Source organism: Leptodactylus fuscus, chromosome 6 (genome assembly GCF_031893055.1).
Source record: "Leptodactylus fuscus isolate aLepFus1 chromosome 6, aLepFus1.hap2, whole genome shotgun sequence".
Classification (NCBI taxonomy): Eukaryota; Metazoa; Chordata; class Amphibia; order Anura; family Leptodactylidae; genus Leptodactylus; species Leptodactylus fuscus.
Window position 1 is genome coordinate 2,033,671 of NC_134270.1, and position 14,442 is coordinate 2,048,112.

The window sequence follows — 14,442 nt, forward strand, 5'->3', positions numbered from 1 at the left end:
TTTCCTCCCGACTGGACATGTGAAAACCAGCTTTTCAAAACAACACTCTGTTCTGAGATGTTTATGCTTTACGTGTGGCCGCCCAGTGGTTATGCTCTGAATTGCATCCTGTCGAGGATTTTGCAAGAATGTTGCAATATTACATTGAATTGGTTTCTTAAAAAATTGGAACGCCTTGAGTCTCTCTCTGCATACTGTCAAGGATCTAGCCAGACGAAGGTTCAATAAATGAGTGTTACGGTTCTGTGTATATGTTTAAAAATAATATTTTTAAACGACAGACTCTCTAGTCTGCAAGGCACTGCAGTGAGGTCCACAGGCCCAGATGGGTGGCTGTAAGGTCTGAACAGTGTGCTACCAGTTAAACTGCACTGGCAGTCATGTGGTGCGGTACACAATGTGAACAAGCTGCAACAACATCCTGCCAGTTAACCTCACTGGACAGGTGCACAGTACAGCCGAAAAAGCAAGGCTGCCATGGGTTAAGCGTCACCCCAGGTCAGCAACAGAACATGCTCCTGCAACAGCTAGGAGCTACAAAGTGAGGAGACAGTTAAATGGCTACTGATTCCCACTGGCAGGGCCAAGGAATCCTACCTAGATCCCTAGAGATTGCTCCTACCATTAACTGGAACCTGGCCCTAACCTCCTGTCTCCAAGGTACTTAGTCAAAGTGTGAGCACCGGGCGGGCGTTGGCTCACACCATATAAAGGCTAGTCACCACCCAACAGAGCGGTGGCCATGATGTCACCAATCATGCTCAGTTGGCCAAAAGCTGGACTTAGACTCCAGACACTTCACTGCACGATGCCGAGGGTGAGGGTTGGACTGGACCGCAGGTGGTGCTATGCACTGGACGGGAAGCCTGCGGGACCCCATCCTAACATTGAGACATTGCATTATTCTGATCCTGATCTACAGTTTCCTTTTCTCCTGTATATCTCTACATGGCATATACAGTCCTATGAAAAAGTTTGGGCACCCCTATTAATCTTAATCATTTTTACTTCTAAATATTTTGGTGTTTGCAACAGCCATTTCAGTTTGATATATCTAATAACTGATGGACACAGTAATATTTCAGGACTGAAATGAGGTTTATTGTACTAACAGAAAATGTGCAATATGCATTAAACCAAAATGTGACCGGTGCAAAAGTATGGGCACCTCAACAGAAAAGTGACATTAATATTTAGTAGATCCTCCTTTTGCAAAGATAACAGCCTCTAGTCGCTTCCTGTAGCTTTTCATCAGTTCCTGGATCCTGGATGAAGGTATTTTGGACCATTCCTCTTTACAAAACAATTCAAGTTCAGGTAAGTTTGATGGTCACCGAGCATGGACAGCCCGCTCTCAAATGATCTGAAAACAAAGATTGTTCAACATAGTTGTTCAGGGGAAGGATACAAAACGTTGTCTCAGAGATTTAACCTGTCAGTTTCCACTGTGAGGAACATAGTAAGGAAATGGAAGACCACAGGGACAGTTCTTGTTAAGCCCAGAAGTGGCAGGCCAAGAAAAATATCAGAAAGGCAGAGAAGAAGAATGGTGAGAACAGTCAAGGACAATCCACAGACACCTCCAAAGAGCTGCAGCATCATCTTGCTGCAGATGGTGTCACTGTGCATCGGTCAACTATACAGCGCACTTTGCACAAGGAGAAGCTGTCAGGGAGAGTGATGAGAAAGAAGCCGTTTCTGCAAGCACGCCACAAACAGAGTCGCCTGAGGTATGAAAAAGCACATTGGGACAAGCCAGCTTCATTTTGGAAGAAGGTCCTGTGGACTGATGAAACAAAGATTGAGTTGTTTGGTCATACAAAAGGGTGTTATGCATGGCGTCCAAAAAAAACAGCATTCCAAGAAAACCACTTGCTACCCATTGTAAAATTTGGTGGAGGTTCCATCATGCTTTGGGGCTGTGTGGCCAATGCCGGCACCGGGAATCTTGTTAAAGTTGAGGGTCGCATGGATTCCACTCAGTATCAGCAGATTCTTGAGAATAATGTTCAAGAATCAGTGATGAAGTTGAAGTTACGCCGGGGATGGATATTTCAGCAATACAATGTCCAAACACCGCTCCAAATCCTCAGGCATTCATGCAGAGGAACAATTACAATGTTCTGGAATGGCCATCCCAGTCCCCAGACCTGAATATCATTGAACATCTGTGGGATGATCGGAAGCGGGCTGTCCATGCTCGGCGACCATCAAACTTAACTGAACTTGAATTGTTTGTCCAAAATCCCTTCATCCAGGACCCAGGAACTGATTAAGAGCTACAGGAAGCGACTAGAGGCTGTTATCTTTGCAAAAGGAGGATCTACTAAATATTAATGTCACTTTTCTGTTGAGGTGCCCATACTTTTGCACCGGTCAAATTTTGGTTTAATGCATATTGCACACTTTCTGTTAGTACAATAAACCTCATTTCAATCCTGAAATATTACTGTGTCCATCAGTTACTAGGTATATCAAACTGAAATGGCTGCTGCAAACACCAAAATATTTAGAAGTAAAAATGATTAAGATTAATAGGGGTGCCCAAACTTTTTCATAGGACTGTACCTTGTTATGGATGTATAAATAAAAGAAGTTACGTGTGTATGTGTTCCTCTTAAAAAATTGGAATCATAACATAACCCAATTTCAGCTCACGTAGAGGTAGACACATTCATAGATATGTTTTTGGAGTGTAGAAAGGTGTAGGTTGGACCTTAAATTGCAACTTGTTCAGTGCCAACTGGAAGGGCCAATATTATACTTTGGGGTCTCTTTAGACTCCAGGATATATGAAGCGGATATTCACCTTTCCTGATCTCTCTTGGGCTTCCAATCTTCTTTCCCAGGGTTTGGTCTTCACTCATGGAGTCTTGCAGACTATTTTAGACTCTTACAACATCTTTTCTGATGTCACATGCGATGGGGTCACCCCGTAGGCCTGTGATGGGACTTCAGTGATCACATATGACGGCTGAGGTTCAGAGGTGAGCCTAGGTGTATCGCATCGGGATCATGCTATTGGTGGAAGACAAGATGCTAGGAAAAAACGGACATCCAGAAGAGGTGAGGAAAGGTGAGTATTCGGGTTGAGCTGATCTTGTGATTTTAGAATCGTTTTTAAAATCCAATTTTCGATAATTTTCCAGCCAATCCCGATTGCTCAACCCTAATGTTAGCTTTTCCCACAATGATTGGCCAGGAGCCAAGCATTGTGAGAGATGACCTCCGACCTCGATCCCACCGATCCCGATCGCTCAACCTTAGTGAGTATCAGTGTTTTTTTCATTTTGTCTGAACCTCCGCTGGATCCCTGAGAGACCTGAAAGTATTACAACTATTTGTGGGTAGTGAACCCCCAAAATTTCAGGTTCTGATTTACCCCCAATCCTGGCTTTTTACAAACTGGTCTACTCATCTGTTGTGGAATCCATGTAAACATAGAGGGAACATGGAAACTCCTTGCAGATCTTACCTTTGACTCCTGGGTAGCACTTAATCACTGAGCCATCTTGAGCATAAGTGTTATGTGGTTTATGTCATTGACTCACAGCTCTTGACACGTAGACAAGATGTGGACATGTATCTAGTTTGGATAGATTTACCTCTTGCAGAAGGGCTGGTTCTAAAAGCAAAGAGATCTTAACGACTTCTCGAAATCAAAGCGCCCACCGGAGATCGTCCACAATCAGCGATGACGTAAGGAAACGGTAGATAATAAATCATAGCTTTTTAATAGCGCCGGTACATGGGGTTGTCTGTTTCATGTCAGCGGTGTGATTTACTGTGAATACTATACTGTTAGCTAATAGTGAATACAATACGCTCTGTGGTTGAGAGTCCGTTCTGTGCATCAAGAGATGCAGTCATAAAAATTCTTCTGAGAGGCTGAGGAATGTGGACAGCACTCAGAAGTCTATGCAGCGAAACCCAAACTACGTCACTCTCTAATATTTGTGAAGAACGCAGCGGCGGTGCGGTCATTCCTGCTTGTTTACTCTTAAAAGGCAGTTTGCATTTACCTTAAAGTCAACAGCTACCTAAAGATTACATCCTTGGGCCTCCCAAACCTGAAAAGGGCCGATCTTGGAATCTACAAGACTTGCATGAAGCTCTTTATGAAGGCGTCCATCAAGTGAGGGTCAGATGACAGATAAGCTGAGCAATGGTCAAACGTTCTTGGAAAATGTTGGAAATGTCGCCAACTTGTCGCGTGTCGAACTGCTTGGAATAAGAGATAAGTCAACCCTTTTCAATCGATACAAATCTTCCAAAAAAATCTGCCAAACCTGAATTTTTGGGGGTTCACCATCCACAGGGATAGGACAAAAACACTTAGGGTAAGTTCACATGGAGTTTTGTGGTCAAGGTTTTGAGACCATATCTGCCTCGAAACCCTGACCAAAAAGACGGCTCCCATTGAAAGCAATGGGAGCCGCTCAGGTCTTTTTTTCCAGGAGCCGTTTCTTCCGGCTCCCGGGAAAAAGAAGCGAGGTGCTCATTCTTCAGGGCAAGTCGCCTCGCGATTCGGCCTGAAGACACTCCCTCCTCTGGACTAGGCCCATTCATTGGGCCTAATCTGGAGCGGAGTGTGTGGCTGGATGCTGGTGCAGTGCACCGGATTTCAGTCATGGATTGGAACCTGAGCCTACGCCTCCGATCCGAAAAACCCCGTGTGAACTTACCCTTCTACTCACCTTTCTTCACCTCTTCAGGGTTCTTTTCAGGCATTTTGCAGCCTCTTCCAGCTTCCTAGGTAATGTCAGTGGCCCAGGGTAACCACTGAGGTCTTTGTTTTGGCCTCCTGGTTGACCTGATGCTGCTAACGTCACCGAGGAGGACAGTAGAGACTGGAAGAACCTTGGAAAGAAGACCAGACAATTTGATGGAGTATTCGAGGGGTAGAGAAAGATAAGTCTGGGTGTTTTTTTTCCTCACACCTTCCCCAAGCCTACAATTATTATACTCTGGGTCTAAGGAGGTCTCAGACTATAATGATAGCATCAATTCAGACCATCACTACTTAGATATTTATTGGACAAAGTGAGTTTAGTTAGATTCTGTAGATGTTCCGTTTTCCATCTTTATGCAAATGAGTTATCTTGCAGCACTGGGGTGGTCCCCAGCGCTCAAACAGCACTGAGGGCGTCCCCAATGCTGCAAGAGAACTCTCTATCTTCTTCAGGAACCGGCCTCTATGCGTCGTCTTCCAGCCTGGCTTTCAATCTTCTATGCAGGCGCAATTAGCCCTGCCAGGGAGCCTTGGGCGCATCAATGTTTTTTGTGGTTGCTTACTACAAGAGCTCGCGTAAGCGGCCACAAAAAATGGCCGTGCACAAGTACAGTCGGCTCTGCCCACTGGCAGAGCCGACTGTGCATTCGTAGAAGAGTGAAAGCCAGGCCGGAAGACGACGCGTAGAGGCCGGTTCCTGAAGAAGATGGAGGTGATGCTGGAGAGTTCTCTTGCAGCATTGGGGATGCCCTCAGTGCTGTTTGATCGCTCAGGAACATCCCCAGTGCTGCTTGCATAAAGACGGAAAACGGAAAATGGCCGCTTACACCAGGCGGGCATGCGCAGTTGGCTCTGTCCATGCGTAGTAATTTGAACCCAGCTCCGGAAGAAGATGCGCAGAGAGGCCGTTCCTGAAGAAGATGGAGGCGGCACTGGAGACGCCCCCAGTGCTGTTTGAGTGCTCAGGACCGCCCCCAGTGCTGCAAGATAACTCATTTACATACAGACGAAAACCTGAATTTCTACCGAACGGCGACGAGGAGAAGACATCTGAAGGTAGGAGAACAATAGCCTTTCTTAAGGCTATTCCTACGTTTTAGTTAGTATCCAACGACAGGATCCCTTTAAAATAAGTCTATGCAACCTTTTAAAGACCCTTAACATGTAATTGAAGAATTTTCCCTTCCGACATAATGGCGTGTACGGCCGAGCTTCTTCATACGGCATCTGTTTGTTTTTGACGTCTTGACAATTCCGAGACAATAAATCAGGGCGGCTCGAATCCTTCACGACTTCCAAATATTTGTGCACTTTGTACGGCTTCTATCTAAGCCTGCGGACTCATTTCAATTTGCCATAGCCCTTTTCCTACACAGTTCTATCTGTGTACAGTAGTTTCCTATTAAATGATTTAATTCTTGGCAGCTTTCACAAAAAAAAAAGGGGAGTACTTCAGCAATTTAAGCTTTTTCTTCCTGGAGGCACAATAGCCAGACGGTTGGAAAGTAAGTCAAGAAGTCAAAATAAACACATTTTTTCATGGGCTCGCTGGGCCAATTGGAGGCGGCATCTGAGTTTTTGCTCCTAGAAAGGTACATGTGTCTGTAACTTCATAAAGATACTTATTACTGAAGCAATATACTGCGCCCCAGACTCCCAACTCATAAACCGTAGAACATTGAAACAGACCTCACCTAGAGAACAGCCATCGCAAAACATTCACGGACGACCTTTCGACAAAAGAAATACAGATATCGGCCTAAAATATTACTTGGTACGGAGAATTGCCCAGCTTTATATTTCTTATGAAGAACTGGGAAGATCTTCAATGTGTGAGTCAAGGCTAGAGGGGTTGTCTATTGGGGAAAAAAATTGCTAAATTTTTTAAAAGCTCTTGCTCCAGACACTCCAGTTTCAATGCTGCCTGGGTGCCCCGCCAATCTTTCCTTCCTGGTCCCTCTTGACACACAGGAAATGGTCCTTAGCCAATCAACACTGACACACAGGAAGTGGTCCTTAGCCAATCACCACTGACACACAGGAAGTGGTCCTTAGCCAATCAACACTGACACACAGGAAGTGGTCCTTAGACAATCACCACTGACACACAGGAAGTGGTCCTTAGCCAATCACCACTGACACACAGGAAGTGGTCCTTAGCCAATCACCACCTGAGACAGGTCAATACTTCCTGGTCCAGGAAATGCCCCTTATCCAATCACTGCTTGAGGAGGGTCATTACTTCCTGGTCCAGGAAATGCCCCCTATCCAATCACTGCTTGAGGAGGGTCATTACTTCCTGGTCCAGGAAATGCCCCCTATCCAATCACTGCTTGAGGAGGGTCATTACTTCCTGGTCCAGGAAATGCCCCATATCCAATCACTGCTTGAGGAGGGTCATTACTTCCTGGTCCAGGAAATGTCCCATATCCAATCACTGCTTGAGGAGGGTCATTACTTCCTGGTCCAGGAAATGCCCCTTATCCAATCACTGCTTGAGGAGGGTCATTACTTCCTCGTCCCCCTGTAATGCCACTTAGGCCCAACTCACATCTGCATTTGGGTTTCCATTCAGAGAGTCCGCTTGGGGAACGCCCCGAACAGAGACCTATATCCATACCTAGGAAACCTGCAAACCCCAAAGACTATAATGGCACCCGGTGGTTTCTGTTCGGTTTCCGCACGAAACATGTGGAGAGAAAAGAGCTACTTGCAGGACTTTTCTCTCCACATGTTTCATGCAGAAACCGAGTCTATGGTGTCCGCAGGTTTTCTTAGGTAACTGTTTCTTTATGTGCATAGGTTTCTGTTTGGGGGGGGTTCCCAAGTGGTCTCCCCAAATCGAAACCCGAATGCAGATGTGAACCCAGCCTTGAGGACGGTCATTACTTCTTGATCCCTCTTAAGTGATTTAGCCAATGAACAACTAAGGTAGGTCATTATTAGGCTTGAAATTTCAGGATCGTTTTTAAAATCCGATTTCCGATCATTTTCCAGCCGATCGTGATCGTGAAATTTGCTCGATCACCAATCGGGATCCAATCTTTCCCTATCCCGATCGCTCAACCCTATTCATGATATATACATGAATAGGGGTGAGCCAATCTTGAGATAACCTCCGACCTCGATCCCGCCGGAAAAGATCGGGGTCTATATTCCGATCGCGATCGTGAAATTTACTTGATCACCGATCGTAATCCGATCTTTTCCAATCCCGATCGCTTAACCCTAGACGTTATTTCATGGTTCCTCTTGACATACATGAAATGTTCAACCAATCACTGGCCACATCAGTAACCTTCCTCAGGAACTAGTTGGCAACGCGCCACTTTCTATTTGTCAAGAATGAGTATCGCTTCTTTTATTTTTTTTTTGGCAAAATTGATCCAGTTGGCAAAATTGTTTTTATCTCTTTGGGAGCATTCACACGGAGTAAAGTGGCACGCTATTTGGCGCGTTTGCGCCGCGTTTGCGCCGCGTGTTTGACGGCGCGTGTTTGCAGTCGCGTTAACGCCAAATAGCGTGCCACTTTACTCCGTGTGAATGCTCCCTTACCATCTGCCTCACTAGATTCTTTATAGTCAGGGTTAAAATCAAGTGAAACAGTTCTTAAAAAGTTGGGTTCGTTACAAATTTTCCAAATACTTTGGGTTTGACCAAACGCCAAACTTTTGAGGTTCATCACCCACAAATCTCTATTATACTCTGAAGTACAATAAGTGGTGGCAAGGGAATGGGAAACATAGTAAATGGTCACCATTACATCTCCTAAGGAGGTTGTCATTTGGGTTTTCTCATAATAGAATATTACATCTCCATTGTTGTAATCTCCATCACTAGCACTCCATAGGAACTGTAATAGACACCAAATTGTCATCCAACTTCCCGATTAAAAATATAAATTTACAAGTTATTATTGGAGGCCATGGCTACACAAAGAACATGATTATTCTGTCCAAAAAGTTAAGGACCAGGACCTATTCTTCACAAGTTTAGGCACCGATGTAAGAAGGGTTCTCTACTGTTTGGGCGGCATACAGAGGCACTGGTCTCCTAATTACATCCTGGAGAACAGATTTGCATATTTTCTACCCAGAATCCTTAGCGGAGCAGGAATGACTTGTAAGTCTCTGTACGCCTATGTAGGCACACACTCTCCCTAATGTGTATGATTATCCCCTGACCCTGGTCTATAGTCTCTCACTCTGCCGAATCAGTATCCCTGCGCTATGCTGAGGAGGTCCAAAAGACCGAAACAGCGCTGTCCATAGCTGGGAACCTGTTCCTTTTGGAATAGAAATACTAATTTGGCAATTCAATCCGCATCATGATGGTAGACTTATTAACTGAGTCATGTATGATGTTAAGGAGGCTGCCCTCTAGAGGGCAGCATACAGAGGCACTGTTCATCTAATTACATCCTGGAGAATAGATTTGTATATTTTTTTACCCAGAATCCCTAGCGGAGCAGGAATTACTTACAAGCCTCCGTACGCCTATGTAGGCACACACTCTCCCTAATGTGTACTGTTAGAGTAGTCAAGTTAAAGGGATTCTACCATTAAAATCCATTTTTTTTTCTCACTAACACATAGGAATAGCCTTAAGAAAGGCTATTCTTCTGCTACCTTTAGATGCCTTCTCCACGCCACCGTTTGGTAGAAATACAGATTTTTGTCGGTATGCAAATGAGTTCTCTCACAGCACTGGGGGCGGTCCTCAGTGCTCAAACAGCACTGGGGGTGTCCCCAATGCTGCAAGAGAACTCTCCAGCGCTGCCTCCACCTTCTTCAGGAACGGCCTCTTCAGTCGGTCAAACTTCTAGGCCTCGGGCCTCGGGCACAGCCAACTGAGCATGCCCGCGGCCACAATAAAAATGGCCGCTTAAACAATAAGTAATTGGCCATTTTCTTGTGGCCTGTGGGCATGCACCAGGCCTAGAAGTTTGACCACCAGTGCCAGTACTGTTTGAGTGCTCGGGACCACCCCCAGTGCTGCAAGAGAACTCCTTTGCATACATACAAAAACCGGCATTTCTATCAGAGAAGACATCTAAAGGTAGGAGAAGAATAGCCTTTCTTAAGGCTACTCCTATGCGTTAGTAAGAAAAAAATTTGATTTTAATGGTACAATCCCTTTAAGGAGATCCGCCCGACCCTAGGAGGTAGTAATGGCAGATACCATTTAGGCATTGAAGAGAGTGAGAGTGTTAAAAGTAATCTAATTAATCTAAGTTATAGATGCTACATTCTTAGAGATGGATTGTATTATAACATTCTCTTACGGAGCGCTTGACATCTATAGTGTAAGAGTTTTTGCCTTCTTCAGGATCAACCCTGTAGGACTATAGATTGGACTTGATGGACCTGTCTCTTTTTATAACCTTACTATATGACTTTGGTTTCAGGTGGAAATGCTGCATAAGAATAAAGTTAGCCCTTATAGCTATATACTGTAAGTATTATTAGATATTTCGAAGAAACGTAACCCGCTAAGATGACAAGTTTCTGCATTCGTAAACGTCTCCATTTGCTCAGCTGAGAAATGTCTATGACTTTTGGTGGTTGGAGCCTTTCAATAAAGCAGCCCCGCTCTTGGTCTACGGCAGCTCTGCACAGGAAACCTGAGTAGGTCAAGATGAACATATATATATTATTTCTTCAAATTTGGTTACATTCAACAACAAGGCATTAGAAGGCACAGTCATGTCTACAGGAGGAGTTGCGTCAGGGGAATTATGTGAGAAGGGAGGGCTCCCCATTCCAGTCCATTAGTCGTCCACTCGCATTCCACACAGACAGATGCCGCTCTTTTGATTGACACATTATTGAGAAGGTATTTAGAGAAACATTTGCAGACACATGATACAGACAGACATTTCATTTCAGGGGTCAGTGTTCATCAGGTGAAGTGCTCGTCTTTCTAAAACTAGAACCCTTCAAACCTATTAGCTCCCAGTCTGGCTCGGGGCAGACATCTCAGCTTGCTCAACACCAACAAAAATCACTACAAAAATTTGAGGTCAATGGCTGTTCATAGTGATATGTATTTCATACATGCATGTCTACTATGGAGCAGGAGTTGAGTTTGCCAGTGAACACGATGCTGCGACCCCCATTCGTGCTCTCCACAAACAATCTGAACTGATTATTTTTGTCTGAGCTATGGCAATTCTCTTGAGCAAGATCACCCTTCTCATATATTCTGGATGGAAAATTATAGACAATCCCCGGGGTCTAATTAGAGATTTGTTTTGCAAATATTTAGAAGGTTCGTTCGCCAATTTCATTTGGAACTGAACTTGGCCGCACTGAGTTTTTGGGACAATTTTTAATGCTGCTGTAGAATAAGGTGGTTCTCTACTCTCTGTTGGCTGTTGATGCTATCTCTAGTTCTCTACGCTCTATGGACTGTTGATGCTATCTCTAGTTCTCTACTCTCTGTGGGTTGTTGATATCTCTAGTTCTCTACTCTCTATGGGCTGTTGATGCTATCTCTAGTTCTCTACGCTCTATGGACTGTTGATGCTATCTCTAGTTCTCTACTCTCTGTGGGTTGTTGATATCTCTAGTTCTCTACTCTCTATGGGCTGTTGATGCTATCTCTAGTTCTCCACTCTCTGTTGGCTATTGATGCTATCTCTAGTTCTCTACTCTCTGTTGGCGGTTGATGCTATCTCTAATGCTCTACTCTCTATGGGCTGTTGATGCTATCTCTAGTTCTCTTCTCTCTATGGACTGTTGATGCTATCTCTAGTTCTCTTCTCTCTATGGGCTGTTGATGCTATCTCTAATTCTCTACTCTCTGTTGGCTATTGGTGCTATCTCTAGTTTTCTACTCTATGCTGACTGTTGATGCTATCTCTAGTTCTCTTCTCTCTATGGACTGTTGATGCTATCTCTAGTTCTCTACTCTCTGTGGGCTGTTGATATCTCTAGTTCTCTCCTCTCTATGGGCTGTTGATATCTCTAGTTCTCTACTGTCTGTGGGCTGTTGATGCTATCTCTAGTTCTCTACTCTCTGTGGGCTGTTGATGCTATCTCTAGTTCTCTACTCTCTGTTGGCTATTGATGCTATATCTAGTTCTCTACTCTCTGTGGGCTGTTGATATCTCTAGTTCTCTACTCTCTATAGACTGTTGATGCTATCTCTAGTTCTCTACTCTCTGTGGGCTGTTGATATCTCTAGTTCTCTACTCTCTATGGGCTGTTGATGATATCTCTAGTTCTCTACTCTCTGTGGGCTGTTGATGCTATCTCTAGTTCTCTACTCTCTATGGGCTGTTGATGCTATCTCTAATTCTCTACTCTCTGTTGGCTATTGATGCTATCTCTAGTTTTCTACTCTCTGCTGACTGTTGATGCTATCTCTAGTTCTCTACTCTCTATGGGCTGTTGATATCTCTAGTTCTCTCCTCTCTATGGGCTGTTGATATCTCTAGTTCTCTTCTCTCTATGGGCTGTTGATGCTATCTCTAATTCTCTACTCTCTGTTGGCTATTGGTGCTATCTCTAGTTTTCTACTCTCTGCTGACTGTTGATGCTATCTATAGTTCTCTTCTCTCTATGGACTGTTGATGCTATCTCTAGTTCTCTACTCTGTGTGGGCTGTTGATATCTCTAGTTCTCTCCTCTCTATGGGCTGTTGATATCTCTAGTTCTCTACTGTCTGTGGGCTGTTGATGCTATCTCTAGTTCTCTACTCTCTGTTGGCTATTGATGCTATCTCTAGTTCTCCACTCTCTGTGGGCTGTTGATTTCTCTAGTTCTCTACTCTCTATAGACTGTTGATGCTATCTCTAGTTCTCTACTCTCTGTGGGCTGTTGATATCTCTAGTTCTCTACTCTCTATGGGCTGTTGATGCTATCTCTAGTTCTCTACTCTCTATGGGCTGTTGATGCTATCTCTAATTCTCTACTCTCTGTTGGCTATTGATGCTATCTCTAGTTTTCTACTCTCTGCTGACTGTTGATGCTATCTCTAGTTCTCTACTCTCTATGGGCTGTTGATATCTCTAGTTCTCTCCTCTCTATGGGCTGTTGATATCTCTAGTTCTCTCCTCTGTATGGGCTGTTGATATCTCTAGTTCTCTACTCTCTATGGGCTGTTGATATCTCTACTTCTCTACTCTCTATGGACTGTTGATATCTCTAGTTCTCTACTCTCTATGGGCTGTTGATATCTCTAGTTCTCTACTCTCTATGGGCTGTTGATGCTATCTCTACATCTCTACTCTCTATGGGCTGTTGATGCTATCTCTAGTTCTTTTCTCTCTATGGGCTGTTGATATCTCTACTTCTCTACTCTCTATGGACTGTTGATATCTCTAGTTCTCTACTCTCTATGGGCTGTTGATGCTATCTCTACATCTCTACTCTCTATGGGCTGTTGATGCTATCTCTAGTTCTTTTCTCTCTATGGGCTGTTGATATCTCTAGTTCTCTCCTCTGTATGGGCTGTTGATATCTCTAGTTCTCTACTCTCTATGGGCTGTTGATATCTCTAGTTCTCTACTCTCTATGGGCTGTTGATATCTCTAGTTCTCTACTCTCTATGGGCTGTTGATGCTATCTCTACATCTCTACTCTCTATGGGCTGTTGATGCTATCTCTAGTTCTTTTCTCTCTATGGGCTGTTGATATCTCTAGTTCTCTACTCTCTATGGACTGTTGATATCTTGCAGGAGATTGTTGTGTTTTGAGTACATGAGCAATGCTCCCAGACTTAAGGCCTGCCCCCAGCGCACCAACTGCCTCATTTGACCAAGACTTCAAAGTTCCTTTTCTCAAAATCTACAAAAGAGATATACATAACAGAGGTATACTATATATCACTGTAATGTGTTCTGTAACATGGTGGTGGTTGTTGAATAACATTAGAGGAAGACTTAGCGGCGGTGGTAGACTCTTTTTAGCCTAAGCTAACTAGTAGTGACCCTGGGAGTCCACACCACCTTGTTACATCAGTCATCCACCACTCTCCAAGGATCCAAACTTTGCAAAGGGGGCACAGACATCCCCTTATTTCAATAACCAAGCAGATCAACCAACCAACCATGACCAGTTAAGACTCCGCATGCCCTATGTAATGGGATCCAGTCCTGCCATGGCCATCTTGTTCCTACGGATTAGGTTACCTTCCTTTTCCAATGAAGATAGTATCAATTTTGCTAAATTTCTGTAATACGATTGAATGTTGGTTACACATACTATAAATTTTAATGGCCCAGCACGCTAAATTTTTTTGCAGTGCAGTTTAGTACACTGACTCATTTATAGTACAAAAAACCTCCGTACCTCTCCAGAACGCAAAGTTATGCCAAGCGCTTTTCACCTCTTGTTTAGGTCACCGCTATGCCAATGTTTGTTATGTAAATCAATCTTCTCCTTACAGGAGGGTGTCTACTATTACTTGCGTCTGCTATGAAGCCCAAGGTTTGTGCTCCGTAACACTGCGCGCTTCATCTGTCGCCACCCCAATTATGCATGGTCTTCAAGCTATGCACCAAATTCATTACCAAGGTATTGGCCGAGTGGATGCAAAAAAAATCAATCCGAACAAAATCCTTTCTTTCTTCCGTCGTTCCCCCCCTCCTTTCTTTTTTTATTAGGTCAGCACATGCAGCCAGACGGTAGCTGTGTCTTTTGGCAAGCGGTATAATTTAATAAAGCATCACCTTTCAAAGTCGTAAAAAAAAAAAAAAAGAAAAA